Source organism: Castanea sativa, chromosome 6, assembly GCF_040712315.1.
Source record: "Castanea sativa cultivar Marrone di Chiusa Pesio chromosome 6, ASM4071231v1".
Taxonomy (NCBI): Eukaryota; Viridiplantae; Streptophyta; class Magnoliopsida; order Fagales; family Fagaceae; genus Castanea; species Castanea sativa.
In genome coordinates this window covers 53,497,327-53,525,007 of record NC_134018.1, presented here as the reverse complement: position 1 = coordinate 53,525,007, position 27,681 = coordinate 53,497,327, and the positions used below count along the sequence as shown (strand labels likewise).

Here is a 27,681-nt window from a genome sequence, read left to right as displayed (position 1 = left end):
ACAATCTTTTGAGGCAGCTTTTTGGTGGCTAACAGTAGTTAGACTAACTACTGATAGAGACTGAACTTTTGTGATGGAGGTATTAAATGATGTACATCTTAGAATAGGCTTGACTCATTTTTTTGTACATTATAGTGGTTGTGACTTTATTCCCACTAATGGGACAAGCTGATGATATGTAATTATTTATTCAGATCTCTATTCTTTTGTGGCCAATGATCCTTGTAATTATTGCATAGAACTCTGACTTACTTTGGGAGTATATTTAATGAAATTATTATAATAATTCTTGATGTTGGTACTTGATATGATTTATTTGGATTGTATTGTCAAAAAGGAAAAATCTACAAGTACATATAAGATGTTTTTCTCATGCTTTGGACCCTTTGGGGTACGGGGCATGACACCAAGTGTACCCTCTAATACTTATCTTAGGATCCCTTATAGTGTTTCCCCCTTTTTCTATTTTTCTGAGGTTTAAAGAAGTCTTTCAAAGGCTCTTTTTCCTTTGATTAGCTATTGCTAAAATGTCTTTTGTTGATGGCTTGATCCCCCTTTTTATAATACCTTCCTAGGGTTTTTGGTGTACCCTTGATTTCCTCTATTTTTTGTCCTGGGTACCAAAACCAATGTTGTGTTAGCAACATTGATGGACCTCTTTAGACCTCTACTTTTGGTTGCTTCACCCTTTGTTCTTATTTCTAAATAGGCAGATTCCTTTCTGTCAAGCTGAAAGATCCTTAACCACCTTCCTTCATGGTTCACATTCCTGCATTTCTCGAGGTACCAGGCTTCTTTTTATCATTTGCTGATTCCTAAGTCATCAGCTCTTTTCCTGAGTCATAGGCGGCTGATGGGGCATGCCTATCTTTGTTCCTTGTGTCCATAAGTATGCTTCATTGAGCTGTCCAAATCCCAATTGATTCTTTTCGGCATTTCCTAAGGATTCCCTTGGTTCTAGCAGTTCCAGGGTATCCTAGTCCAGTCCCTTCGGGCTCCTTAGGAGTTCTCTCACAAAGGCTAGGCTGAGCTTCTTTTCTTTTTTCTTCCTTCATTGGCTTGGGCTTCCTTTTACTCATTTTAAGTGAGCCTTGGTTGGCGGATTGGGCATTCCTTATCTTTGAGGGCCCTTTAGTTTTAGATTTTAATACTTGTAATATTTTGGATCTCAACACCATCTCCAGCCATGGAGGCTTAGTGGTGCAATCAAGTGGTGTTGCAGGATCCGAAAAGCTAGTTGAAGATAAGAGTCCTGAGAAGTCCATTGGTATTTAGAGCTTGGAAGGCTCAAGTGCATTGGGTAGCTTAGCCTTGGAGCACATTTGTGAATTTGTGTACTACAACTGATTCACTATTGGATTGTTTCTAGCTAAGAAGATTGTGGAGAGGTTTTTACACTAAGTACTCCAGTTTTTCTGTTAGATAACACACCAAGTGTTATCTTGGTTTGCATACTCTTTACCATTTTCCTTTTACATCATTCAATTGAAGAAAATAAAGTCAATGCATGTTCGGCCATGCAGATGAATGTGGATAAATAGTATCTCTTTTGGTATTACTAATTTTTAGATCAATATGGTGATAAAAAGAAAATTTAATTAGGGTAGGTATTTGAAGATGAGGAGGCAATAAAAATAAGTAAGGAGTATAAACATGAGAGAAAGTGAGCATAGCTGGTGCATTTCTAAGATTTTACTAATTGTATGTGGGCTTTTTCAAAAGCTTTGATACTTTATGATCTACATCTATGAACTTAGAAAAATGGATGTCTATTATACACCTGGACAAAAAAAAAAAAAAAAAGATTAAAGAGAAATAAAACTCTTCCCCTCCTTTCAATGAGAATCATCATTTGATATTTACTTTTTTTAACTTAAACTAATGACATCTGGAGTCTAATGAACAATTATCTGTGTTTTATAATAATAATGAAATTTATGAGTGATAAATGAATTCAAAAGATTGGCCTTATTAGCTTCTAAATGCGTTTCTAATTAGCAAAAATTGTAATCAACAGTAGACATGAAATATTTGACGTGTATATAAAACTGAAATCTAGTGCATATACGCGGCCATTTATTTAAAAGTAACTCAAATTCTTAATGAATAAAATGGCACATGAAAATCTCTTTTATTACACATTCATAAAGCTATATTTTTTGCTTCTTACTTTTGCATGAGGTCGAAATCACTAGTAGATATAGTACCTCTTATCTCAGGGACCATGATTTGACTTTCTATGAGAGATGGACACCATTTAAAACCTTGTGTAGCAACCCTAATGAGTTCTACAACTATCATGTTAGTGAACCACAAGAAAGAAGTAAGATTCACTTGTTAAATCGTGTTTAGTCATTTTTATTAATTCCATATTGATGGGAGTTGTAACATTGATAGCTTTTTTTCCTTTGGTAGTCTTGGAATGGGCCTATAGTACATGATAGTTCTAAATCTCGGTACCATTTCCATTTCTAGCTTTCTAGTTTATATGTATCACTGGTTCTCCTTTTTTTTTTTTGAATAAATTTGAGAAAAATAATTTAAAAAGTAGGGTTATTTTTCTTAAGAGTAATTGAACAAAAAATTAAGGGTTATCTTTTTGCTTTCATTATAATTAGGTTATAATAATTAAAAATGTTAAGCTGGAGATATTTTTTATGTTGTGTTCTCAAGAATTGAACAGTTTTATTTTATTAATTTTTGACATAATTGTTTTCTAGAATACTATTCCTAACACAGCTGACAATATTTTATTCAAGATTAAGATGATTGGTAAAATCATAGTAATGCAAATATTTTTTGCCAAGTTTTCTCATTCAATATTAAATGTATATATTTGTTATTATTTATTTATATATTTATGTTCATATATGTTAAAGTTTGTAATAGTGTTTATGTTTACACATATATTTTACATGACTACATTTTCTACTCTTCACATAGTTTCAATCCTTACAACATCATTCAATTGTACAAAAGAAATGAATTCAATAGTTTCCCCTTTTTTTGAGGGAATATTCAAAAGTTTCCTAGGTTTCAAATTTTACTTTATTTCAAACCTATAGTCTTGTCTTACATAGGTTCATCAAATACAATTAAATCAATAAGGAGAATATTTGTATGCTAAATCAATTGGTGAAAAAAAAAAAAAACATAATGTTCACATTGTTTGTCTTGGGGGGGGGGGGGGGATCTTTTGGGCCTCTGAATCATTTTATATGATTTTAGGTAGAGAGTACAAAACTTGCTTCCATTGTCTAATGTGAAAGGACGAAATGCCATGAACTAGATGGGTTTTACGGCCTTAGATGTCAAAGATCACCGTTCAAAAGACTTGAAAATTTTCACCATTGTGAACTAACAATACCAAAGAAGTGAAGATACCATTGTTTGTCTTTTTCTCCTAAAGACCTTTTCCAACCGGAGAGTTGCTTCAAAAATGATCATACTTGAGGAGGATTTTTTGCTTTAAAATACACAATAGACGCAATACAAGCAATTCACGTCAGCGTCCGAATAAGCCTGCGTCTTGTAAATATATCTGACCACCACCACCTGTGATATGAAGACAATAATGAAAGGTACCGGAATTCGTTTTGACGGCAGAAAAATGGAAAATATGCATTGTACAGTATTGGTAGTGGTTACGGTGATCCTAACAATCACTTATCAGCCTGTCTTCTTAGGAAAGTTAAAACTAGGACAGGACTTATTTAGACTCTAGAAATTGATTAATTTCTTAGAGCTAAAATGAGGCATATGAAGATAGCAACAATTAGGAATAGGCTGCTAAACACATAAAAGAATCTTGAAAGGTTAAAGTTCATTTGCATAACTAATAAAAGAAGTGAAAGAAGTTCCACATTCGCACTTCTCCTAAGGATCTAAGCTAAAATAGATTTCTCAATATCCTCGTAGTTTTGAGGATCTACTTTGTGAATGAATAACACAAATGCACAAATTGTGCATGTAGGCAATATTGTAACACATACATATTTACAATAATTAAAAACATTATAATTTGCAACACCATCTCTTTCACTTCATCTTTATGTCTTTTTTTTCTTTTCTTTTTTATAAATGGTTTTCTCTTAGGAATTAGGTTTTCATGGTCCTCTTGACATTTACCATGTGTACCACTCTCAAACTCCTAGCCTTTGCCAATAAACCAACCATTTCAAATTAATTTTAAAATTCTAATCATGCAAATGTTAGATGATCCATGTACAAACAATTAATTGTGGATAATATCTATATTTAATATCAAATGTTCTTATATTTATTCATTGTTATAACTTAAGTTAAGTTATATAAATAATTATTTTCTAGTATACTATTCTCAATACAAGCTACAAAGAAAAAAAGAATATTTTATTTGACATTTAGATGATTGTTAAAGTCATTGTGATTGATCCTAGTTTTCTCATTAAGTGTTCTATTTAAGTATTTTATTAAAATATTTTTTTATGTTTATATTTATGTTTATTTTCATTTTAATCTTTTCCTTGTGTTTATAATAATGTTTATGTTTAAACATTTATTTTTCATAATTACACCTTTTTCTACTCTCCACATAATTGCATCATGTAGACACATGGTTCGACTGAAAATGGGTATGATTTTATCAACTGCCAATTTACTCAATTTTTACTGAAGCGGTTCCATTTCTGGTTCATGGTTGAACCGACCGGTACCTAGTTCAATTTTTAAAACAATGCGTAGACATCCCATTTTGCAACTCACATCTAACCTTATCTAAGGGTATAATGATCATTTTCACATCCTAAGGGTAAAACTATAATTTTGAATGTTTGATTTCCTAAGGTTTCACATAAAATAAATTTTGAAGTCATAACGATCAAAACAATGTGTCATGATCTCTAATTGGGCTATCGAATTATAGAATTCATGAAATCAAATTTTAATGGTCATGATGCATCCACATAATTGATTTTGATCACATGCGCTTATGAAAAATTGATTTTGATTAGTCCTAATGATGTGTCATGAGCCTATTGGTTAAGACTAAAAGCATTGGTAGGATTGCATGTACTTAATTAATTTGGTTGTCAAAAGCATAAAATATGTTTATATTTTTGGTGAAATTACACTTTTTTAGGGATGATTTAATGATATTTTGAGTTAGGTGCATTTTGAAATTGAGTTAATTGGGGCTTATTAAAGCTAAAAGAGAGTTAATTTGAGGATTATTTAAGATAAGTGGACTCAATAAGAATCATGAGCATGGGAAGCACATGGTTTGATATTGTTATGGTAAAAACTGAATTCCAAATTTCAAGTTGTACGTGAATGGGACAGTTGTTGGTCTCTTATCAACCCAGTAATTGTCAAGCATAGGAAGCTCATGTAATTGAACATTGGACTTGTTGAGAAATAAATTTTGCAAAATGTTGTTCTGGATGTAAAAGTACTATAATCTATCCCACAGTAGGTGTAGTCTAGTCTGCACAGATGAAATTTGGGATGGTGGTTATTTTTGCTGTTTTTGCTAACAATGAGATCAACCTCCCCCACCCCCACAAAAGAAAAGAAAAAAGAACAGCCCCTGTTTGGATTCCTCATTTTCATGGTTCTAAAATGTCCATATATCTCTATGTTTAAGTAGAGACAAAACTAAAGGATAATCCGGTAAAAATACAATTCTAACTCCTACTAAAACATTGCCTAAAAATAGGGTCACTCTCCTGTTGATTTTCAAATTGATTTATCCAATTAGAAATTAAATTTTCAAAATAAAAATTACAAATATAAAATAGAAACACATTTTTTTTGCTACAATAGGACCACTAAAAAAAATAAAAATACAATCTGGTAGAGACAAAATTAAAGGACAATCTAGTAAAAATTCAACTCTAATTCCTACTAAAACATTGCCTAAAAGATAGGGATATTCTCCTGTTGATTTTCAAATTAATTTATTCACTTATAAATTAAAATTTCAAAATAAAAATTATATATATAAAATAAAAACACTTTTTTTTTTTGCTACAAAATAAGACCACTAAAAAAAAGGCTCACTTATAAATTAAAATTTCAAAATAAAAATTGTACTTATAAAATAAAAACGTGTTTTTTTTTTTGGCTTCAAAATAAGACCACTAAAAAAAAAAGCCTCATCGCACGCGCAAAGCGCGTGTGATGAGGCTAGTTTACTTTATTTCCCTTTTCATCTCCATATATAGAGTCCAAATCCCCTGTCTTAGAAAATATGCTCCACTCTATTTACCACTTATTAAAAAATGACATGTGGCTACTTTTTTTCTTTCTCAAACTAACGGAAAAGCTCATTGTTAATGAAAGTTAATGCCTCAAGCTCAAGTCACTAACACCTCCCACCTCCCTTACTTTCCTCTCTCTCTTTTTCTCAAAGATTGCACCACCGCCTAAGAAACAATCTTAAAAGAAGAAAAAAAAATCAATACTGAGATGAATTCAGAAATTTAGAAACAATAATATCTCTAACAAAATAACAGGAAACATCATTTTACAGACCAAAAAATCCAAACAGATATAGATACAAAGAAACAAGTATCAGAAACCCATTAGAAATCCATAAAAAGAAATAGACAAAACCCAGAAAATACTTGAAAGTTTAAACTGAAATTCCACATTCAAAAATAAATTAAAAAACCCAATATCCAAATGGAATTTAGCTATGGATTAATAACACTACAACATTATCACGTCTTTTACTAGTGCCATGCCATCCACACCACCCACCAAGTTGCGAAAGGGTCATCATTTGTTAATTTTGTTAGAATATTTACGAAATCAATGTTTGCTTCGAAGATGAAGTGCAACCACAGCTTGAAGGCACTCTCCAATCCTGGCCTCATCCTTTGTTGTCAGACTACAGTTAATAGATCTTATACATGCTATGACATCAAGATGGGTAAATCTATCAATTTCAAATTGGTTTGGGGAATTTAGGGTTTGCTGTGAAAAATAAAATTAAAAATCCCTAAAGAGAAGAAATTAAGAGATTATCCACAGCAAACCTCAAATCCCTATAGCCACGTTTAAAAGAAACGCGGCTATAGACCTAACCTATAGCTGTGTTTTTTGAAACGTGGCCATAGGTTAGGTCTAAAGCCGCATTTATAAGTGCCTTGAGCTGTGTTTTACGTCTGGCCTATAGCCGCGTTTTCAAAAATGCGGCTATAAGTCCAACCAAAAAATATTTTTTAAAAGGATGGCATGTACAACAGAACAAATATTTTTTTCATAAAGGAGAGGCTATAGTCGCGTTTCCTACAAACGCGGCTTTAGACCTAACCTATGGCCGCATTTTTAAGTCATGGCTAAAGCCGTGTTTATAAGTGCCTTGAGCCACGTTTTTCGTTTGGCCTATAGCCGTGTTTTTCATTATAGCCGCGTTTTGAAAAATGCGGCTATAGGTCCAACCAAATAATATATATATTTTAAAAAGATGGCCTGTGCATCTGAATTAATTATTTTTTTTTTATACAAATGAGGGACTATAGCCGCGTGTTTGAAAACGCGGCTATAGGTAACACCAATAAAAAATAAAAAAGGAACCCCACTTTCCCACCTACCCCCACTTTTATCTTTTCTTTCTTTGGTGATTTCTTCAGCACGTTTGCTTTCCTGGGTTTCTTTCTTTCTTCTCTACAAATCACGCCCAACTCTTTTTTCTTTTTTCTTTTTCTTTCTTTCCTTCTTCTTTTTTCTTTCAACACAACGCACACACCACTATATACTTCATTTTGTAAGCAAGGGTTACCGGAAAACTTCATAAGAAAAGCTAAAGGCTCACTCATCTCTACTATTTGAGGTAAAAATTTTCTAATCTTTTTATGGGTATTAAACTTTTGCTAGAGGTTATTTTTGCTATTGTTTTGTTGATATTGTGCTTATGTGTAAATGGGTTTGTGTTCTTGAGCTTGTTCTTGTGTTTCTAAGCTTGTGCTTTTGTGTTCTTTGAATGGATTTAGTGTTAAATTTGGGTTGGTTTTGTTGAATGAGATGAGATTCATGGGTTTGTATTGTTATATTTTGGAGCACGTTGTATTTGTATTATCGGTATGTTGTGTTTGATTTTGAATTTGTTGGGTTTGTGTTTGTATTGTGAGTATGTTGTGTTTGATTTTAAACTTTTTGGGTTTGTGTTTGATTTTGAATTTTCTGGGTTTGTTTTTAATTTTGAATTTTTTTTTGTTTGAATTTTGAATTTTGAATTTTTTGGGGAAAAAAAAACCTAGTAAATTTTTTTTTTTTTTTAAACCTATAGCCGCGGTTATAAATGCAGCTCAAAGTGGGTATGTAGCCGCGTTTTTCAAAACGCGGCTATAGGTTTGACCTTTAGCCTATAGCTGCGTTTTTGGGGTCTATAGCTGCGTTTTTGAAACACGGTTATAGACTTTTTTTTTTTGTAGTGGCTTCAAAGGACCTGTGACTGCTTGGAAGGCCTGAAGAAAAAAACACACGATCAAAGGTGATCGGGGTAGACTGGCCAAGAACCCTCCGATGCTAAAGTTAGTTTCTTTCTTTTATTCTAGGGTTCTAACTTTTCAGGAGTTGCTTTGTACTTACCTTTATCTGGTCTGAATGAGTGTTTATATAATGCGCCCTCGAAACAATTATTAGATTTGTAACTTCCCCTGTATTTGAGGAGGTCAGAGGGTTTAAGGATAACTTCCACAACCGTTAAGTATTTAGTAAGGAGTGTAGTAATGAACCTGGATCTTGCTCATGCCTTGGAATAACAACATGTGGTTCAATCACCAACTCTTGTAGGCAAATTCACACTTGGAAATTTCCTAAGTGTTAGGGGGTCGTCCAAGAGCTTTCCTAATGGACGACCCTCACACCCATGGACGACCTTCTTATGTGGGATAGCCTTTCTGCTCTGGACGACTCTTATGGACGAATTGGAGTTGGTTTAATTTTTATTTCACCATCAAGTTCAGTTCTTTAAACGGTGGAGAACAAGTGGGAAAAGGCAATGTTGGTAGAGAAAGGTGACTTGAGGCATTAACTTTGGGCTTTTCCATTAGTTTGAGAAAGAAATAAGTAGCCACGTGACATCTTTTAATTAGTGGTACATAGAGGTGAGTATATTTTGTGGGATAGAGGATTTGGACTCCCATATATAGGCATTTGTCATTTACTATCATGACTTGTTACTACATTATTGGAAATTATAGGCTACTCCTATATGACTGTGTCCATCTAGCTGTGTAAACACAAATTGTTGTGTATACATGTCTTAGTTCTTCTATAATATATATATATATATATATATATATAATTGTTCCTCTTGTATATTGTAATTGCATGATAGAATCTGTCATTAATAAATTGTCTCTGTAGATATTCTTTTACAAAATAGGCACTTTCCATACTTTTAGCATTTTGGTTCCCTTGAGTTTATATATGTTTTATTTTATCTTTAAAAAAAGTAATATCATCAAAATATGTTACTGTAAATTTGATTGCTACTTATTAAGGCCCAATGGAGCTGTCCTTTTCAAGTAGTTTATGCTTTTTTTTTTTAGATTATTAAGCCTATCGTCACTAAAATGCTTTATTTTAATTTGATGTCTGTAATTTTGTTACAAAGTGAAGTTGGCAGTGGATTATGTTACCCTTGGAACTGATAGAGGGTTAATGTGAGGTGCACTATTTGACTATCAGCATTCTGTTTCGAGTTTCTGTTTGGTAATGGAGGTGCAGTGGACAGAATTAAAAGGAAAAAAATGTGTGGTTGGGTATTAGAACATATTTATAATGAGAATGAGGTGATAAGAAAGCAACTGGAGATTGTGTCTGAAAGAGGAGATCTCTGGAAGATCTGAAACATTAGACAATGAAGCCCTTGTGGAGATTCAGCATGTGTCAGAGCATATAAGCTAGATCCATGTAATTATCATTCATTTTTACCTAAAAGAAAAAAAGAAGCTAGATCTATGTGCTATCTTTCATATCAATACCAGGTGTTGTGTTAGAAAAGTGAACAGGGGTAGACTAGCAAGAACCAGCTGAGGTTATGTTGTATAGTAGGCGATAGTTCTACGTAAAGCAGTATTCTCCTTCCCTCGTAGGTTAAAGCGGCAATTGCTTCCCATGTTTGGCCGACAAGAGAATATATTAAGCCATCACATGGGTTGGTGGCAGTCTTGTTGCCGACCATCTATAACACACAAGTGTCAAACTTGTTTAAAGCAGGATGGATCTTGATTTTCTACCAAGCACCTAGCATCTGGTGCAACAACCTAAAGTTGCCAGAGTCAATCACCTTGCTATGACTCATGCTTTTGGTCTCCAATCACAGGCTTGATGCTTTTAAATTTTAATTTCAGTGCACTGACCTGCTGTAAGGAACCGTCTTTCCCCCCCCCCCCCCCCCCCAAAAAAGGATAGCATCTGATGTCCCTTCACTGGATTTTATCGCATGCTGCATTGTGGTATTATGGGGCCTTGTCAAGTTTTCTACCTTTATGCATAACATGGTTAATTGAATTTCTGAGGTTTTGATGGCAATTTGTAGCAATTGCATATATATATATATATATATGTGTGTGTGTGTGTGTGTGTGATTATTGGAGAGACCATTATATTAATACACAGTCGCCCGCTGGCACGCCCCGGGGGGGGGGGGGGAACTCAAAAGGTTTGGAAGTTAAATATATAATTGGTGTACTATTAGTCTATTACCACTTCCTTCTAGAAAATTTCTGTTTTTCCTTCCAAATGATTAAGAGTTAGAATCGAAAAAAGAATGAATTCTTGCCTTTGCTCAAACTCTATCAGAGGAAGATATTTTTCTTCTTTTAAGAACAGCACAAACTATCAATAGTACCAAGTTACCACATATATTATCATCCTATCAACAACCAAAAAAAAAAAAAAAAAAGATAGATTCTTAATTTTAGGGACCCATTTGCTACCAAACCAGATCATCTTAGTTATATTACAGAATTTGATTTAGTGTAGAGCTGTTTCTTCCTCCCCTCTACATAGGGGGCAGATTAATTCTAAAAAATGGCCCTGAATAGCAACTTTAGCCCTCGTAGGGATTGTGTTTGTGGCAACTCTCTACAACATGCTATCTCTAGTGAATTTTTTTGTCACTATCATGTATATGGGCCATATGGCCCAATAATTTAAAGAGTTACTGACCGAGGCACAAAGAAGCTACGATTTTTTTTTTTTTGGTATTCCAAGCAAGCCATGAATTATATTAACCACACGCTCAACACATTCTATGACATGCTCTTCCACATTTGTTCATTTCATATGCAAAGGTAGAATAGAAATGTTATGATATGCTTTTTGTTACATGACACATGCTATCAGAGCATAGTCTCATGAGATAGCCCCTTCTCTATTGCAACAAATTTCTGCATACTCTAGAACACATTAACCAATCTAGTTAAATTTGCAACATTGTAAGAACTTTTAAATGTTGTAATTTTTTTGGATTTTGTTGCACCAATATCTAGCCTTTGTTTATTTTGCAAGCCATCAAATTATCCTGAGCATGGGCAAAGAAACAACTTGTTGGACCAATGCAACTCAAGAGTGGAGCATGTGGCCTACACACGAGAGTTCAAAAATCTATTTAGAGAGCAACTCGTGAGATGTGCAAGACATACTGTCTAACTAGAGTGACAAAGGCCAAGAAAAGTAGGCCATGTGGATGGGCATCGGTGCGATGAGGTGAGAGCTTGTAATTTATGAAATCCCACATCATCTAAGTGTTGAAAAGGGGAAGACCTTGTGTATGGGTTGAATATCCATCTTTGTGCTTGAAAAAAAAAAAAAAAGCCATGAGGGGCATGGGCCCTAAAACAGACAATATTTTTGACATAAGGATTGGGGCATGGGTGTCAGGTGCAATTCATGGAATCCCACATCACCTAGGTGTTGAAGATACTAGTAAAGTCGTACCACCAAAAGGAAGGATTAAAGGATATCGTTATGGACTTCAAGTAGTTCCTATAGCACCTTTTGAATGGGATGCTGTCAAGTTCAAACCAGAAAAAGAGTGTACAATTTCTAGGATTTACTGATGCAAAAAACATATGCTGTACAACTTTAACTACTTTGACTTGCATACGTATAATCCTTTTGGTTAATATCAATTGGAGTAATAACTTTTGATTTGCCTTTTCTTGTCTTGACCGCCGTGAATATATCAAGACATTATTACATGAAAGATGTCAATGTTGTCATTGCTGACCCAGGAAATGCAAGGGCAATTCTTGCAGTTTCTACCCTAGCAAGAGCGATGAAAGAGAAAAATAAGGTGGCAATTGTGTGTTGTGTTTGGAGAAATGGGCAGGGGAGTGTTGTTGTCGGGGCTCTGACACCCAATGTTTCTGACAAAGATAGTACTGTAGGTTTTAATACACATTCTTACTGGATCTTGTTAAATTTGTTAATTTGTACATCTCAGCTTCTCATTTATTGATGGTTTTCTTTCTTGGTTAATTTTGCATCCTTGGTTGTAATTGCTGGGCAGCCTGATTCCTTTTACTTTAATGTGCTTCCCTTCGCTGAGGAAGTTCAAGAAATTCAATTTCCCTCCTTCAACAATTTCCTGGCATCATGGCAGCTTAATGAACAACAGCAAGAGGCTGCAGATAATTTGGTCAAGATGCTTGACCTGGCACCATCTGGGAAAGAGGATGCTCTACAGCCTAACTATACACCAAATCCTGTTCTGGAGGTACTCATAACTCATTCATGCAAATCTTCTGTCTTTATATATTAGTTTGACATAGAGTGCAAATGAGCATGGCCTATGACCTTTAAGTATTTACAATTCCTTATATACCCCATTCAATATGCTTTGCTGGTTTTTACTTGTAACTAATACAGGTGTTATATATTGTCAGCAGTTTTCTCGTTATCTTGAATTGAAATCAAAGCAACCAGATGTGGCTGTACCAAACCTGATCCAGAAGTACTTTCTCAAAACAAGTCTGTTATTGATGCATTTCGCAGGAATTTTGAACTTAAAGAGAATCAAAAAGTCATTTTTGCTGAAGCGCTTTCAAACAAAGAAAATATGTTATGCTGTGAAATTTAATAGTCACTAAATCTAATTTTATTTGGCTTGCAGCTGAAGAAATCAACTCAGCGATTTTTGCAAGAAAAACCATCAGGATCGAAAGAGGGAGAGGGTTATGGCAACATTGCTGCTTAATCTCTTGATTCGATTAAAGATACATCTGTAGTTAAGGTTGAGAATATTGGAAATTTGACACCTGTACAAGATTTTGAAAACATGATGTTAGGTAGAGATGGTCCAGAATGGATTGGTAAGGCAATTAAGGATATGAAGAAGAGAATATTTGACTTGGTGGAGGACTCCTTTGAAGGGGACAATTATCCTAAAGCACTTGAATGTCTAGTTGCCCTTCGCAAGGGTTGCATCCTTGTGCAGGTACCTCCCTTCCAACTACATTTCTTCTGAACCCCAATTGATTTCAACTATTGTTTGATGAACCTTTATATATAAAAAACTTTTAGATTTTTTTGGCCAAACAACAATTTTGTTTTACTTAAATAATGGTTAAAAGGCTATCTTTCAGTGTTCCTACACAGCCATATTAAAATTAAAGCTACAGTTACAGCTCCATTATTTTGAGTTGTCTTATGCTTGCTACCCTAGTGAACAAAATTTGGCAGGTGGGCTACAAAAATATATTTGCGGAAGTTCGCATGAGGTTAACAAAAGGGCAGTGATCTTTTTCAGTTTTTTAACTTTTTTCTTTTCACAAAAATTTGTCTCCATGTGTTCTTTAAGGAGAGAATTCTCTCAATAGATTTGTGTATACCTTAATTGTGTATGCTTAATAGCCTGGGCAACTTGGTGATCTCTTGGTCATATTTTGCATGTGTTTTGATGACTATGAACTATGGTTACGCTTATATCAACTACTTACTAATTTCCATAAGTTTTTCCTTTCAGGAACCAAAGCCAGAAGAAAAACCTTAATTGTTTCCGTGAATTTCTTGCATCCAAAGAACTCACCTTGATCTCCAAGACAGAAGCCATTGACAGGTTTTGTACTACCTTTTTTCCTGTTCTATTACAATTTTTGATTGCATACTTCCATTTCTATACTTGTCCTTCAGTATTATTCTCGTTTCATGTGGCCGCTAGTCTGTTTTGTATTTATTTTTTCCTGAGCAGTGAAGTTATAGATGATGAAGCTAGAAGTTTTCTGGTTAAATCAGAGCCAAAAACTGAGTGAGGACTCAAATGGATCTCCGTTCTGGTAGTTTTCTCCCATGTTGATACTAATCACATTTGTGTATAGACACAAGTTTTGTTAAGAAAATGGGGATTAAATTGGAAATGTCCCTCAAACCTTCAATTTTGGAATCTGCTTCAACCATGGAATGTTTTTATGGAAACATATAATGAAGATGGATGTTTACAATTATTTCCTTTTTCTCAGTCTTTTTTGGGTCCTCAAGACTCATCTGGCTTGTTGATGACATAACGGAAGTCTCCTCCCATCCCCAAAACAACCATTACTTGTCTAGTGCCATGTCCATAACTTGCTTTGGCAAGTTTCTTAGAACTATGCAAGTCATTTGTTTGTGGCTTTCAAGTTACAACCTTTCTAGGCTTTGGTTCTTATCATTGAGGGAATGATTCCAATTTCATCCCATCGCTTTTGTTTTTGCCCAATGGTTACTTTCCCTCTTTTGTAATCTGGTGCTGCCTGTTTTTTTATTGTTTAATAGAACAAGTAAATGAAATGGAATCCAGTGGTGGACCTGGTGGTGAAGGAGGGAGGTAATTACCAGGAGCAATAAGAAGAGTTTCATCTACACCTTCCCACCAAGCCATGGAAATTATAAAGCATATAACAAAAGCGTTTGCAACCCTAGCAGAGCAATCCCAAAACAATAGTCATCATTAGAGCTAAATCAACATTTGAATAATAGAACAGCTTCAAATGGTTTGAACTAAAAATTGAATGGAGAAGAGAGATATGGCTACTCTTTTTGGGTTTGAGGGAAACAAAAACAGTTTAGAGTTGTTGGAAAATGAGAGTGTGTGAGAGAGGGAGAGATACTTACTGGTAATACTAGAAGGTTGCCCGCACGTTGCGCGGATAATGCTGTAAGCTTTTATGTAAAATGGTTTTTGAAATTTTTGTACATATATTATAACATAAATAGTGGATATTTTCATTGCTAAAATCACCTACAATTATAGTAGAAATTTCAGAGCATGTAGGCATATTTTGTTATCTACTATCAGTTGATCGTAAACCAATTAATTGCAAGCATACATTATGCATATCAAACTCCTTGAACCTATCCCTTGTCATACGAAATGTCTAACTAAGGCGTTGATCCTATGAAGCATCTTCAGTTGATCATAAACCAATTAATTGCAAGCATACATTATGCATATCAAACTCCTTGAACCTGTCCCTTGTCATACGAAATGTCTAACTAAGGCATTGACCCTAAGAAGCATCTTCAATAATATTTTAACTATAGCAGTGCTAAGTTTGCATAGTGATTCATGTCTAGGCAAAGCAACGAACGCACTTTGATATTGTCAAGGCTCTTGCGGACAGTCGTACATGATACTTGACCAATAAATAAATAAAGCAAGTAGTTTCAATGATGGTTGAGGTAGACATGATTCAACATATTTAACAATTTTTTAACCACCGCACACCCTTGATGCGATGCTCACTCCACAAGTATAAGTACTTATGGGGTGTGGGAGGCAAGGGTCAGGATTCAAGTCTCTAGGAGAGACATTCACACACATATACACTTAGATTGGGTTAGAATAGAAATTCTATCTTCTATAAAAAATAAATAAATAAATAAAAAAATTTTTTAACAGAGGTGTACCAGTATAATATATTTAACAATTTTTTAATACCATTTTGAGTTTATATAGATTCTAGGCTAACCTTCAAATAATGGAGACACCACATAATTTTTTTCTGCCCACTTAGTTCTTAATTTGTACCTTTGGGGTTCTATTGTTTCTTTCTTTGTTCTTATTTTTAACAATTGAGTTTCTATCATTTAGTAGGACATAGAATATGTGTAGATTGTGGTGATTATTTTAAAAATTTGCTACCAAATAATACTTAACCCCTCAATAGGTAAAAGAAAATTATTCACCTAAAAATAATAACTTCTTTCTTACCCATAGCTAATTTAATTTGTTTCACTTATGTCAATTATATAGGCTGCTACATCATACAACTAAATAAAAATTATAAATTTTCTGTCAAGCATTTTATCAAATACTATGGATTCAAAATAAAATATATGATTACTCTTGGGCTCTTTGCACTTTGAATCCCACAAAAGTTTTGCCTCCATTGGCGCTTTGAATGTGACCCAATCCATAGAGATACATGTATTTGTGCTCCGACTACATGTGGCTTGGAGGAGCTTGATTTATTGATTAAGCTTCTTCCTCATTGATCTTTCTACCTGCCCAACAAAACCAGATTAGTTACTCAACCTGTCTTTGCCTTAGGGTCTAAATATTACCCAATTCAACTAATTTTCTTAATCACATCCTCATGTAATATATTTAAATCACTCACCAAAAGCCAAATCATAAATTACAAAAACAGTGTGGCTCAGTAAAAATCTCAACCAGTAAACAGTTCAAATGAAAAGAAACAAACCACCATCTAGTTCGATTATCAAAAACCCATTACCAAACAACAACAAAGAATGAACAAATTGAGTATTAGTATTTTGTACGTCTTAGATACTGACGAAGGGTATGATAAATTAGGGGCTGGTGGCATTTTCTCCTTGTGTTTAGTGACTTTAGTCCCCGGCCAAAACATGGTAAAGTTGAAGCTTCAATCTACCCAAGTCTATCTTCCCTTAAACATTGCAAACCGCAAACTTAGTATCCCGAATAAAATTTTGAAAAAAAAAATTGAAAGAAAGAAACAAAGGGAGAGAGAGAGAGAGTTGGCAATATGTATTTATTTATAGACACTAAGAAAGGAGCTTTTGTCCATGAACTCAAAGAGGAATCATTGATCCATCAATATATAATTTTCAAAAGAAATAGGTACAATAGTGTGCATTTAAATGAAAGGGGAAGTGAAAGAGTTTTTTGTTTGTGTTTTTGCTAGAAGAAGTGAAGAGTTAAGACTTAAGAGACGTAGAAAGAATTGAAGAGTTAAGAAAGAGAATGAATGAAATTTAAAAAATTTAAGATGGGTTTGATCTCAACAGAAATTACTTGGAAAGTATAATATTATTGTAAAGGTGTAATAGTGCAAAGCTTGGTCTCACTTTGCCAGGTGCTTATCCATAGTGTGCATTTAAATTTGAACGGGGAAGTGAAAGTTTTTTTTTTTGTCCAGAAGAAGTGAATAGTTTTTTTTTTTTATGGAAAGAAGTGAAGAGTTAGGAGAGAGGAAGAAGTGAATTGATTTTTGATGAAGCAATAAGTGCTAAACATAAAAGCTGCATTGTTTTAATTTTTGAAGTTGGAAAACATCATTTCATAATAAAGAGGATTGCAAAGAATTCATATAGAGCGCCACATGGCAGAACCTCATGCACTCTTGCATGAGGTCTCTGCTTTTATATATATATTGATTATTATATGGAACTCGACATCCATGTAAATTGTTTTATTAAAAAAATGTGTATATATATATATAATATTACAATTTCTGATAACAACACAAATTTAATCATTACAATGCATTCTTACAAATAATTTATAAGTAATCTACAATCATTCACTCAACCTTTGCGAAAGAATTATGAAGAAAACTTCAATGGTTTGATAAACTAACAGAAAGAATCACACCACAACCAGATTGGCACAAAGAGATTTCCCAAAAGATTTTGTTTTTCCTTGATTTAAGAAGCTTGGATAAAATTGACAAAAACTGAAAAATAAAAGTATATATATACTTTTCTTTTTATATTAAAAAAAACAACAAACAAACTTGAGAGAGTAAATCAAGAGAGAGAGAGAGAAAAAGGACAATGGGTGGCCCCACCAACAGTAAATTGACAATTACACGGTAAGTCAGTAGCATTTGGGGAAGCAACATGACAATCCGGTGTGGAAATTGAATCAACAAGAGCTTGGTCGAAAATGTTGTGGCATATCGAGAGAGAGAGAGAGAGAGAGAGTATACCTAATTGGTATTGGCAGGCAAAATAAAATGTGATGGTAACAATGATTAGGGGAAGAGCAGGGGTAATAGTGGATGACTAGAAAAACATGTGAAAAGGGGGGGAGTCAAATCGAAAACAATTTTAGTTTGACTAGCATTTTCAACCGAGGCAAACACCCAAATATTTTTAAAAACATTGTACACTAAAACAAACTAGGATGATCAACGGCTTTGGTCATAATTGAATATCACATAATGTTCAAGACAAAAATTTCACGACTTACAAAAGTCACAAATTATGATTGGTGCAACACCATTTTCACTTAAACCTACCACTCATGAGACTTTTATTATATACCAATTGATGATGTGTAAATCGTCAATCAAGTTGGTTCATCCAGATGGTGCTGAACCCTCGTCATTACTTCTGCAAAATGGGACAAAGGCTCTCCTTGCTTAATGGTCACCAGTGTGGTGCCTGCCACAACATCTCCAATGCCAAAGTCAGTATGTAGAAATCTTTTAAGAGAAATGAGAAGCGTAAAAGTTTTTTTTTTTTTTTTTTTGGGTAAGGATTTTGTACCTTCTGTGCTTCTAGTGAATGTGTATATATAGCTTTTTAGTTTCTAGCCGTTGGGGCCTTGATTGTGGTTTTAATGCTCTTCTTGTAACGCCTTTGGGCTTATTAATGCAGGTCTTGATGAGGCTCCAACGGTCTGACAGCTAGCTAGTAACTGTCTGAGGCATTGAATCCTCTTATTAATAACTTGCCTGCCCTCGTCCATGCTGCTTTGTAGGTGGACGAATGTGTTTCATGAGCCCAGTAGGACCAGGGACAATGAAAAAGGCAATCGTGAAGCCTCACCAAAGGACGAGGATTGCAAGTCCCAGCGTCCACCAAGCGTGATTGGGGAGATAAAGACGATCACAGGTGGGTCATCCACAAGAGGGTCGTTCAAATCCCTCAAAAAGTCATATCAAAGACAGGTGAACAGCGTCCACAGGATACCCCTTAAAATAGAGACGAACGGACAGGGATATGTTTTTCTCTAAAGAAGATGCCAGAGGAGTGAAGCAACCTCATGACGACCCCTTGGTCATAATGCTCATGATAGAAGGGTTCAACACCAGGAGGATCCTCGTGGACAATGGCAGCTCCACAGACATCATCTACCTCTCCGCTTTTCAACAATTGAGGCTAGATCCAAAAAGACTGCACCCTTTTGAGTCCCCCCTCGTCAGCTTTAGTGGAGACAGAGTATATCCCAAAGGCATAGTAACCCTAACAGTCAAAGTTCTTGAGTGCCCAGTACCGTCAAAGTTTTGCCTGCCTCAGCTTGAACGGTTTGATGGGCTTAAGGATCCCTTGGACCATCTCAACACTTTCAAGACGACAATAGGTCTCCAACAGCCCCCCAATGAAATAATGTGCCAATCTTTCTCGCGAGACTTTGGAGGTAGACGAAGTTGATGACAAGGTGCAGCTAACAACCTTTAAAGTCAGATTGAAATCCAGGGAATTCGTGGTCTCACTCGCAAAGAATCCTCCAAAAACGATGGTAGAGATGATCTTAAAGGCACAGAAGTATATGAACGCCAAAGACGCTTTAGCCGTGATAAAAGATGAAGAGAAAACTAGTGAAAAAGGAGGGAAAGAGGACGACCGGAGAGGACGAAAAAGGGAACGCTCAGATCGTCAAACTAATGACGAGGGTAAAAGGAAAGATGAGAAAGCTCCTTAGACGGTAAAATTCACTCCTTTAGTTATGTCTGTTGACAAAATTCTAGCGCAGATTAAAGATGAGCACTACCTCAAATGGCCTAGGCCATTACATTTGTCACCTAACGTACGTGATAGGCAGAAGTACTACCGTTTCCACAAGGATCACGGCCATTACACAGAGGAGTGCAGGGACTTGAAGGAGCAGATAGAAGAGCTCATACGAAAAGGGAAACTGTAGTGGTTTGTAAAGAAAGGAGAGTCTTTGTCCCATTTTGTAGAAGTAGTGACGAAGGTTCAGCACCATCTGGAAGAACCAACTTGACTGACGATTTACACATCATCACCAATCATAGCATGTTATTGCGATATCTTTTTTTTTTTAATAAAAAGTATTGTTGCACAGGTAAGAAATTACAAGTTGGAGGCCAGGCACCTCCAAAAGAGAAGAGAGAATTTTGGAAAAAAAAAAACCATTATCCTAGCACACAACTGCCCGCATGGGGTGAGGGGGGTGGGGAACTGAAAAGGTTTGGAAGTTAAATATATAACCAGTGTACTTTTAGTCTATTACCACTTCCTTCTAGAAAATTGTTTTGTTGCCTTTCAAATGATTCAGGGTTAGAATTGAGAAAAGAATGAATTCTTGCCTTTGCTCAAACTCTATTAGAGGAAGACATTTTTCTTCTTTTAAGAACAGCACAAACTATTCAATAGTACCAAGTTACTAATAGATATATTATCATCCTATCATCAACAACAACAACAACAACAACAAAATCAGATAGATTCTCAATTTTAGGGACCCACTTGCTGCCAAACCAGATCATCATGGCTATATCACAGAATTTGATTTAGTGTAGGGTTGTTTCTTCCTCCCCTTTGCACAGGGGACAGTTTAATTTTGAAAAATGGCCCTGAATAGCAACTTTAGCCCTCATGGGCCATATGGCCCAATAATTTAAAGAGGTACTGACCGAGGCACAAAGAAGCTGCAATTTTTTTTTTTTTTTGGTATTCTAAGCAAGCGATGAATTATATTAACCACACGCTCAACATATTCTATGATATGCTCTTCCACTTTTGTTCATTTCATAAGCAAAGGTAGAATAGAAATGTTATGATTTTTGTTACATGACACATGCTATCAGAGCATAGTCTCATGAGATAGCCCCTACTCTATTGCAACAAATTTCTACATACTCTAGAACACATTAACCAATCTGGTTAGATTTGTAGGCTTGCAGCACTATAACAATGTTGAAATGTTGTAATTTTTTTGGATTTGGCTGCACCAATATCTAGCCTTTGTTTCTTTTGCAAACCATCAAATTATCATGAGCATGGGAAAAGAAACAATTTGATGGACCAATGCAACTCGAGAGTAGAGCATGTGGCCTACACGTGAGAGTTCAAAAATCTATTTAAAGAGCAACTTGCGAGATGATTTTAGAAGACATCTTGTCTAACTAGAGTGACAAAGGCTAAGAAAAGTAGGCCACATGGATGGGCATGGGTGTGATGAAGTGAAGGCTTGCAATTTATGGAATCCCACATCACCTGGGTGTGGAAAAGGGGAAGACCTTGTGTATGGGTTGAATATCCATCTTTGTTCTTGGGAAAAAAAAAAAAGCCATGAAGGGCATGGACCCTAAAACAAACAATATTGTTGACATGAGGATTAGAGCATTACAATTGGTATCAAAAGGCCAAGAGACGTAGGCCATGTAGATGGGCATGTGTGTGAGGTGCGATAATGTAAGGGTTTGCAAGTCATGGAATCCCACATCACCTAGGTGTTGTAAAGGGGAAGACCTTCTTTGTGGGTTGAATATCCAAAATATTAACAACTTTCTTTCCCTTACTTTGTTCTTGGGAAATTTAGTATTGTAGGAAATTTAGTTATTTGAATCATCTGCAGTACATTTCCCATACCCACAATATATACATCTCATTCCCACGTATTCTACCATTGGGAGATCACATACACCCACCTTAAGAGAGTGAGAGTTGAGCATTCCTTTATGAGAGCCAAACACTTTAGTTTCTATACACCATTCCCTTTCATCATTGCCAAATCTTTGAGAGGAGATTAGTTCCTTCACACCCATCTTCACCATAGTGTTGTGAGTGTTCTTTGTACCTTTGGGAACCATTGGGACTTAACCATCTTCAGTCATGGAGGGTTGGTGGTGCAATTGGGTGGTGTTATGGGATTCGAAAAGCTAGTTGAAGATAAGAGTCCCAAGAAGTACATTAGTATTTAGAGCTTGGAGGGCTCAATTGCATTGGGTAGCTTAGCCTTGGAGTGCATTTGTGAATTTGTGTATTACAACTAATTCACTAGTGGATTGTTTTTGGCTAGGAAGACTGTGGAGAGGTTTTTACACAAAGTACTCTAGTTTTCCTCTTAGATAACACACCAAGTGTTATCTTGGTTTGTATACTCTTTACCATTTTCCCTTTACATCATTCAATTAAAGAAAATAAAGTCAATGCATGTTTGGCCATGAAGATGAATGTGGATAAAAAGTATCTCTTTTGGTAATACTATTTTTTAGATCAATATGGTGATAAAATGCAGATTTATTAAGTGTAGGAATTTTAAGATGAGGAGGAACATGAGAGAAAATGAGCATAGCTAGTGCAATTCTAAGATTTTACTAATTGTACTTTTCAAAAGCTTTGATACTTTATGATCTACATCTATGAAGTTAGAAATATGGATGTCTATTATACACCAAGACAAAAAAAGATTAAATAGAAATAAAACTGTTCCCCTTCGTTCAATGAGAATCATCATTTGATATTTACTTACTTAACTTAAACTAATGACATCTTGAGTCTAATGAACAATTATCTTTGTTTTATAATAATAATGAAATTTATGAGTGATAAATGAATTCAAAAGATTGGCTTTATTAGCTTCTAAATGAGTTACTAATTACCAAAAATTGTAATCAACACTAGACATGAAAGATTTGACATGTATATAAAAATGAAATCTAGTGCACATACATGGCCATTATTTAAAAGTAAATCAAATTCTTAACGAATAAAATGGCACATGGAAATCTTTTTTATTACACATTCATAAAGCGATATTTTTTGCTTCTTACTTTTGCATGAGGTCGAAATCACTAGTAGATATAATAGCTCTTATCTCTGGGACCATGATTTGACTTTCTATGAGAGGTGAACACCATTTTAAACCGACCCGAATGAGATCTACAACTATCATGTTAGTGTACCACAAGAAAGAAGTAAGATTCACTTGTTAAATCGTGTTTAGTCATTTTTACTACAAACTCCATATTGACGGGAGTTGCAACATTGATAGCTTGTTTTTTTTTTTTTTTTTTTTTTTGTAGTCTTGGAATGGGCCTATAGCACATGATAGTTCCAAATCTCGGTACCATTTCCATTTTTAGCTTTTTTGGTTTATGTGTATCACTGATTCTCCTTTGTTTTTATTTTTATTTTTTTGAATAAATTTGAGAAAAATAATTTAAAAATTAGGGTCATTTTCCTTAAGAGTAATTGAACAAAAAATTAAGGGTTATCTTTTTGCTTTTTTGCTTTCATTATAATTAGGTTATAATAATTAAAAATATTAAGCTGGAGATATTTTTTATATTGTTTTCTCAAGAATTAGTTTTATTTTATTTATTTCTCACATAGTTGTTTTCTAGAATACTATTCCTAACATAATTGACAATATTTTATTCAAGATTAATATGATTGGTAAAATCATAGTAATGCGAATATTTTTGGCCTAGTTTTCTCATTCAATATTAAATGTATATATTTGTTAATGTTTATTTTTATATTTATGTTCATGTTAAAGTTTGTAATAGTGTTTATGTTTGCACATATATTTTGCATGACTATACATTTTCTACTCTTCACATAGTTTCAATCCCTACAACATCATTCAATTGTACAAAAGAAATGAATTCAAAAGCTTCCCTTTTTTGAGGGAATATTTAAAAGTTTCCTAGGTTTCAAGTTTTACTTAATGGCAAACCTGTAGTCTTGTCTTTCACAGGTTCATCAGATACAATTAAATCAATAAGCAGCATAATTTTGAGCTTACTAGAGAATAATGAGAATATTTTTATGCTAAATCAATTGGTGAGAAAAAAAAACGGAATTTTCACACCATTTTTCTTAGGGTGGGGAGGGTCTTTTGGGCCTTTGTTTCATTTTATATGATATTAGGTAGAGAGTACAAAACTTGCTTTTAGTATCTAATGTGAAAGGAGCAAATGCCTTGAACTAGATAGGTTTTACAACCTTAGATGTCTAAAATCACCATTCAAAAGACTTGAAAAATGTCACCATTGTGAACTAACAATACCAAAGTAGTGAAGATATCATTATTTGAAAATAGGCTGGGTTCGGTACTAGTTGTGGCAACTGTAATATTATCAATTTGTTATCAGCCCGCCCTTTCAGAAAAGTTATAATTAAGACAAGACATATTTTACCATGAAAATCGATTTTACCTTCTCAGAAAAGTTTGGGACCTCTTCTTCATCACTTACGGTGAAGGGAGGATTTTCTTTAACGAAGTGAACTTGTGCATATTATTATAAAATAATTAGATCACAGCATGAATACTAGAAAAAGATGTGAAAGAAGTTCCACATTTGCACTTCTCCTGAGGATCTGAATTAAAACAGATTTCTCAATTTCCTCTTAAATCTAAGAATCCATTTTGTGAATGAATAACACAAATGTACAAATTGTGCATCTAGGCAATAATGTAACACACATATTTACAATAATTAAAAACATTATAATTTGCAATACCATCTCTTTTGCTACATCTTTATGTCATTTTTTTGTTTAAAAATGGTTTCCTCTCAGGAATTAGGTTTTCACGGTCCTCTCAACATTTTCCATGTGTACCACTCTCAAGTTCCTAACCTTTGCCATTAAACCAACCATTTCGAATTAATTTTAAAATTCTAATCATGCAAATGTTAGATGATTCATATACAAACAGATAATATCTATATTTAATATCAAATGTTCTTATATTTATTCATTTTTATAACTTAAATTAAGTTATTTATATAATTATTTTCTAGTATACTATTCTCAATACAAGATACAATGAAAAAAAAAAGAATATTTTATTTGAAATTTAGATGATTTTTAAAATCATTGTGATTGATCCTAGTTTTCTCATTAAGTATTTTATTTAAGTATTTTATTAATATTTTTTTATGTTTATGTTTATTTTTGTTTTAATATTTTCCTTGTATTTGTAATATTGTTTATGTTTAAACATTTATTTTTCATAATTACACATTTTTTCTACTCTCCACATAATTGCATCACATAGACACATGGTTTTAAAAACTAGAACGTTCAAAGAACTGAAAATTGGTCTGGATTTCAGATCAACTACTAGTTTTCTCAGTTTTTACCAGACCGGTTCCATGTCCGGTTCCTAGTTGAACCGGCCGGTATCTAATTCAATTTTTAAAACAATGCTTTGACATCCCATTTTACAACCCACATCTAACCTTATTTAAGGGTATAATGATCATTTTCACACCCCAAGGGTAAAACTATAATTTTGAATGTTTGATTTCCTAAGGTTTCACATAAAATAAATCTTGAAGTCATAACGATCAAAAGAATGTGTCATGAGCTCAAATTGGACTATCGAATTAAAGATATCATAAAAGCAAATTTTAACAGTCATGATGCATCCACATAATTAAGTTTGATCACATGTGATTGTGAAAATTTGATTTTGATTAGTCTCTATGATGTGTCATGATCCAATTGGTTAAGACTAGAAGTAATGGTAGGTTGCATGTACTTAATTAATCTGGTTGTCAAAGCATTAAAGATCTTTATATTTTTGGTGAACTTACACTTTTATAGAGATGATTTAGTGATATTTTGAGTTAGGTACATTCTGAAATTGAGTTAATTAGGGCTTATTAATGCTAAAAGAGAGTTAATTTGAGGATTATCAATGATATGTGGACTCAATAAGCATCATGAGCATGGGAAGCACATGGTTTGATATTGTGCCTATTGAAAACTGAATTCCAAATTTCAAGTTGTATATGAATGGGACAACTGTTGGTCTCTTATCAACCCAATAACTATCAAGCATGGGAAGCTCACGTAATTGAACATTGGACTTGCTGACTGTGTAACTGGTGTACTATTAGTCTATTTCCACTTCCTTCTTGAAAATTGTTGTCTTTCCTTTCAAATGATTCTGAGTTAGAATCGAGAAAAGAATGAATTCTTGCCTTTGCTCAGACTCTATTAGAGGAAGACATTTTTCTTCTTTTATGAACACAAACTATTTAATAGTACCAAGTAACTAACAAATATATTATCATCCTATCAACAAAAAAAAAAAACAAATAGATTCTCAATTTTAGGGACCCACTTGCTACCAAACCAGATCATCTTGGCTATATTACAGAATTTGATTTAGTGTAAGGTTGTTTCTTCCTCCCCGCTGCACAGGGGGCAGTTTAATTTTGAAAAATTGCCCTGAATAGCAACTTTAGCCCTCATAAGGATTGTGGTTGTGGCAACTCACCACAACATGCTATCTCTAGTGAAATTTTTTGTCACTATCACGTATATGGCCCATATGGCCCAATAATTTAAAGAGGTACTGACCGAGGCACAAAGAAGCTACAAATTTTTTTTTTTTTTTTTTTTTTTGGTATTCCAAGCAAGCCATGAATTATATTAACCACACACTCAACACATTCTATGATATGCTTTTCCACTTTTGTTCATTTCATATGCAAAGGTAGAATAGAACTGTTATGATATATGCTTTTTGTTACATGACACATGCTATAGTCTCATGAGATAGCCCCTTCTCTATTGCAACAAATTTCTGCATACTCTAGAACACATTAACCAATCTATTTAAATTTGTAGCACTATAAGAACGTTGAAATGTTTGTAATTTTTTTCGATTTGGCTGCACCAATATCTAGCCTTTGTTTCTTTTGCCTTTTATCAATAGGTCACGAAGTTTAAAATACCTTGTACAAAATTGGTCATGATACGGCAACTATAACTATAAGAGCATTCACATTGAGTCTTGCAAAATCTTACAATTGTAAACCAAAATATATTATTTAAATCTCTTTTCACCTTTTATTTTCTCTCCTTCCAGTCCTTTGTCTTTCAACTCCTCTCTCTTTCTCTCTCTCACAGTCACAAAACTCCTCTCTCCTCTCTCCATTGATCCTTTCTCTCCCCATGCCTCTCATTGCCGATGACCATTTCTCTCCAATGGCACTACTGATGATCTTTTCTAGGCGAGATCATCATGGCCAAAGGGCTGAGGATTGCTAATCGGATTGTGGTGGGTCTGGGGTTGAGGATTGTGGTGGATCAGTGTGGTGGGCCGTGGGTTTCAAGCGATGGAGATCAATGAGTTCTTGTGGGTTTTAGGCGATGGAGATTGGTGCATTCTTGTGGGTTTTGACGGTGGAGATCAGTGTGGGTTTTTGGGTTTCTAAATTGGCAAGTTGTTGTGTGGGTTTCTGGGTTGGTGGTTGTGTGTGGGTTTTGGTGGTTGGCATGGACTATTGTGGTTGTGGTTGTGGTGGTGGTTGCTAGCCGCTAGCCGATGGTTAGCTAGGATGTGAGTGGCGGTGGTAGTGATGTTGTGGTTGCCGATTGCTTAGAGGAAGAGGGAGGAAGAGAGGAAGAGGAAGAATAAGAGAAATAGTAAAATAAAAAAATAAAAAATAAAAAAGAATATTTAAATAAAGTTGTAAAAAAAATAGTGTAAGATGTTGTGTG

General features: G+C 34.4%; 1 pseudogene; it reads left to right on the top strand.

Annotated features, from left to right (window-relative positions):
• Nucleotides 1-12,196: 12,196 nt before the first annotated feature.
• On the top strand, nucleotides 12,197-15,108 carry LOC142640181 (ATP-dependent DNA helicase 2 subunit KU80-like; annotated as a pseudogene).
• The last annotated feature ends 12,573 nt before the right edge of the window (nucleotides 15,109-27,681 follow it).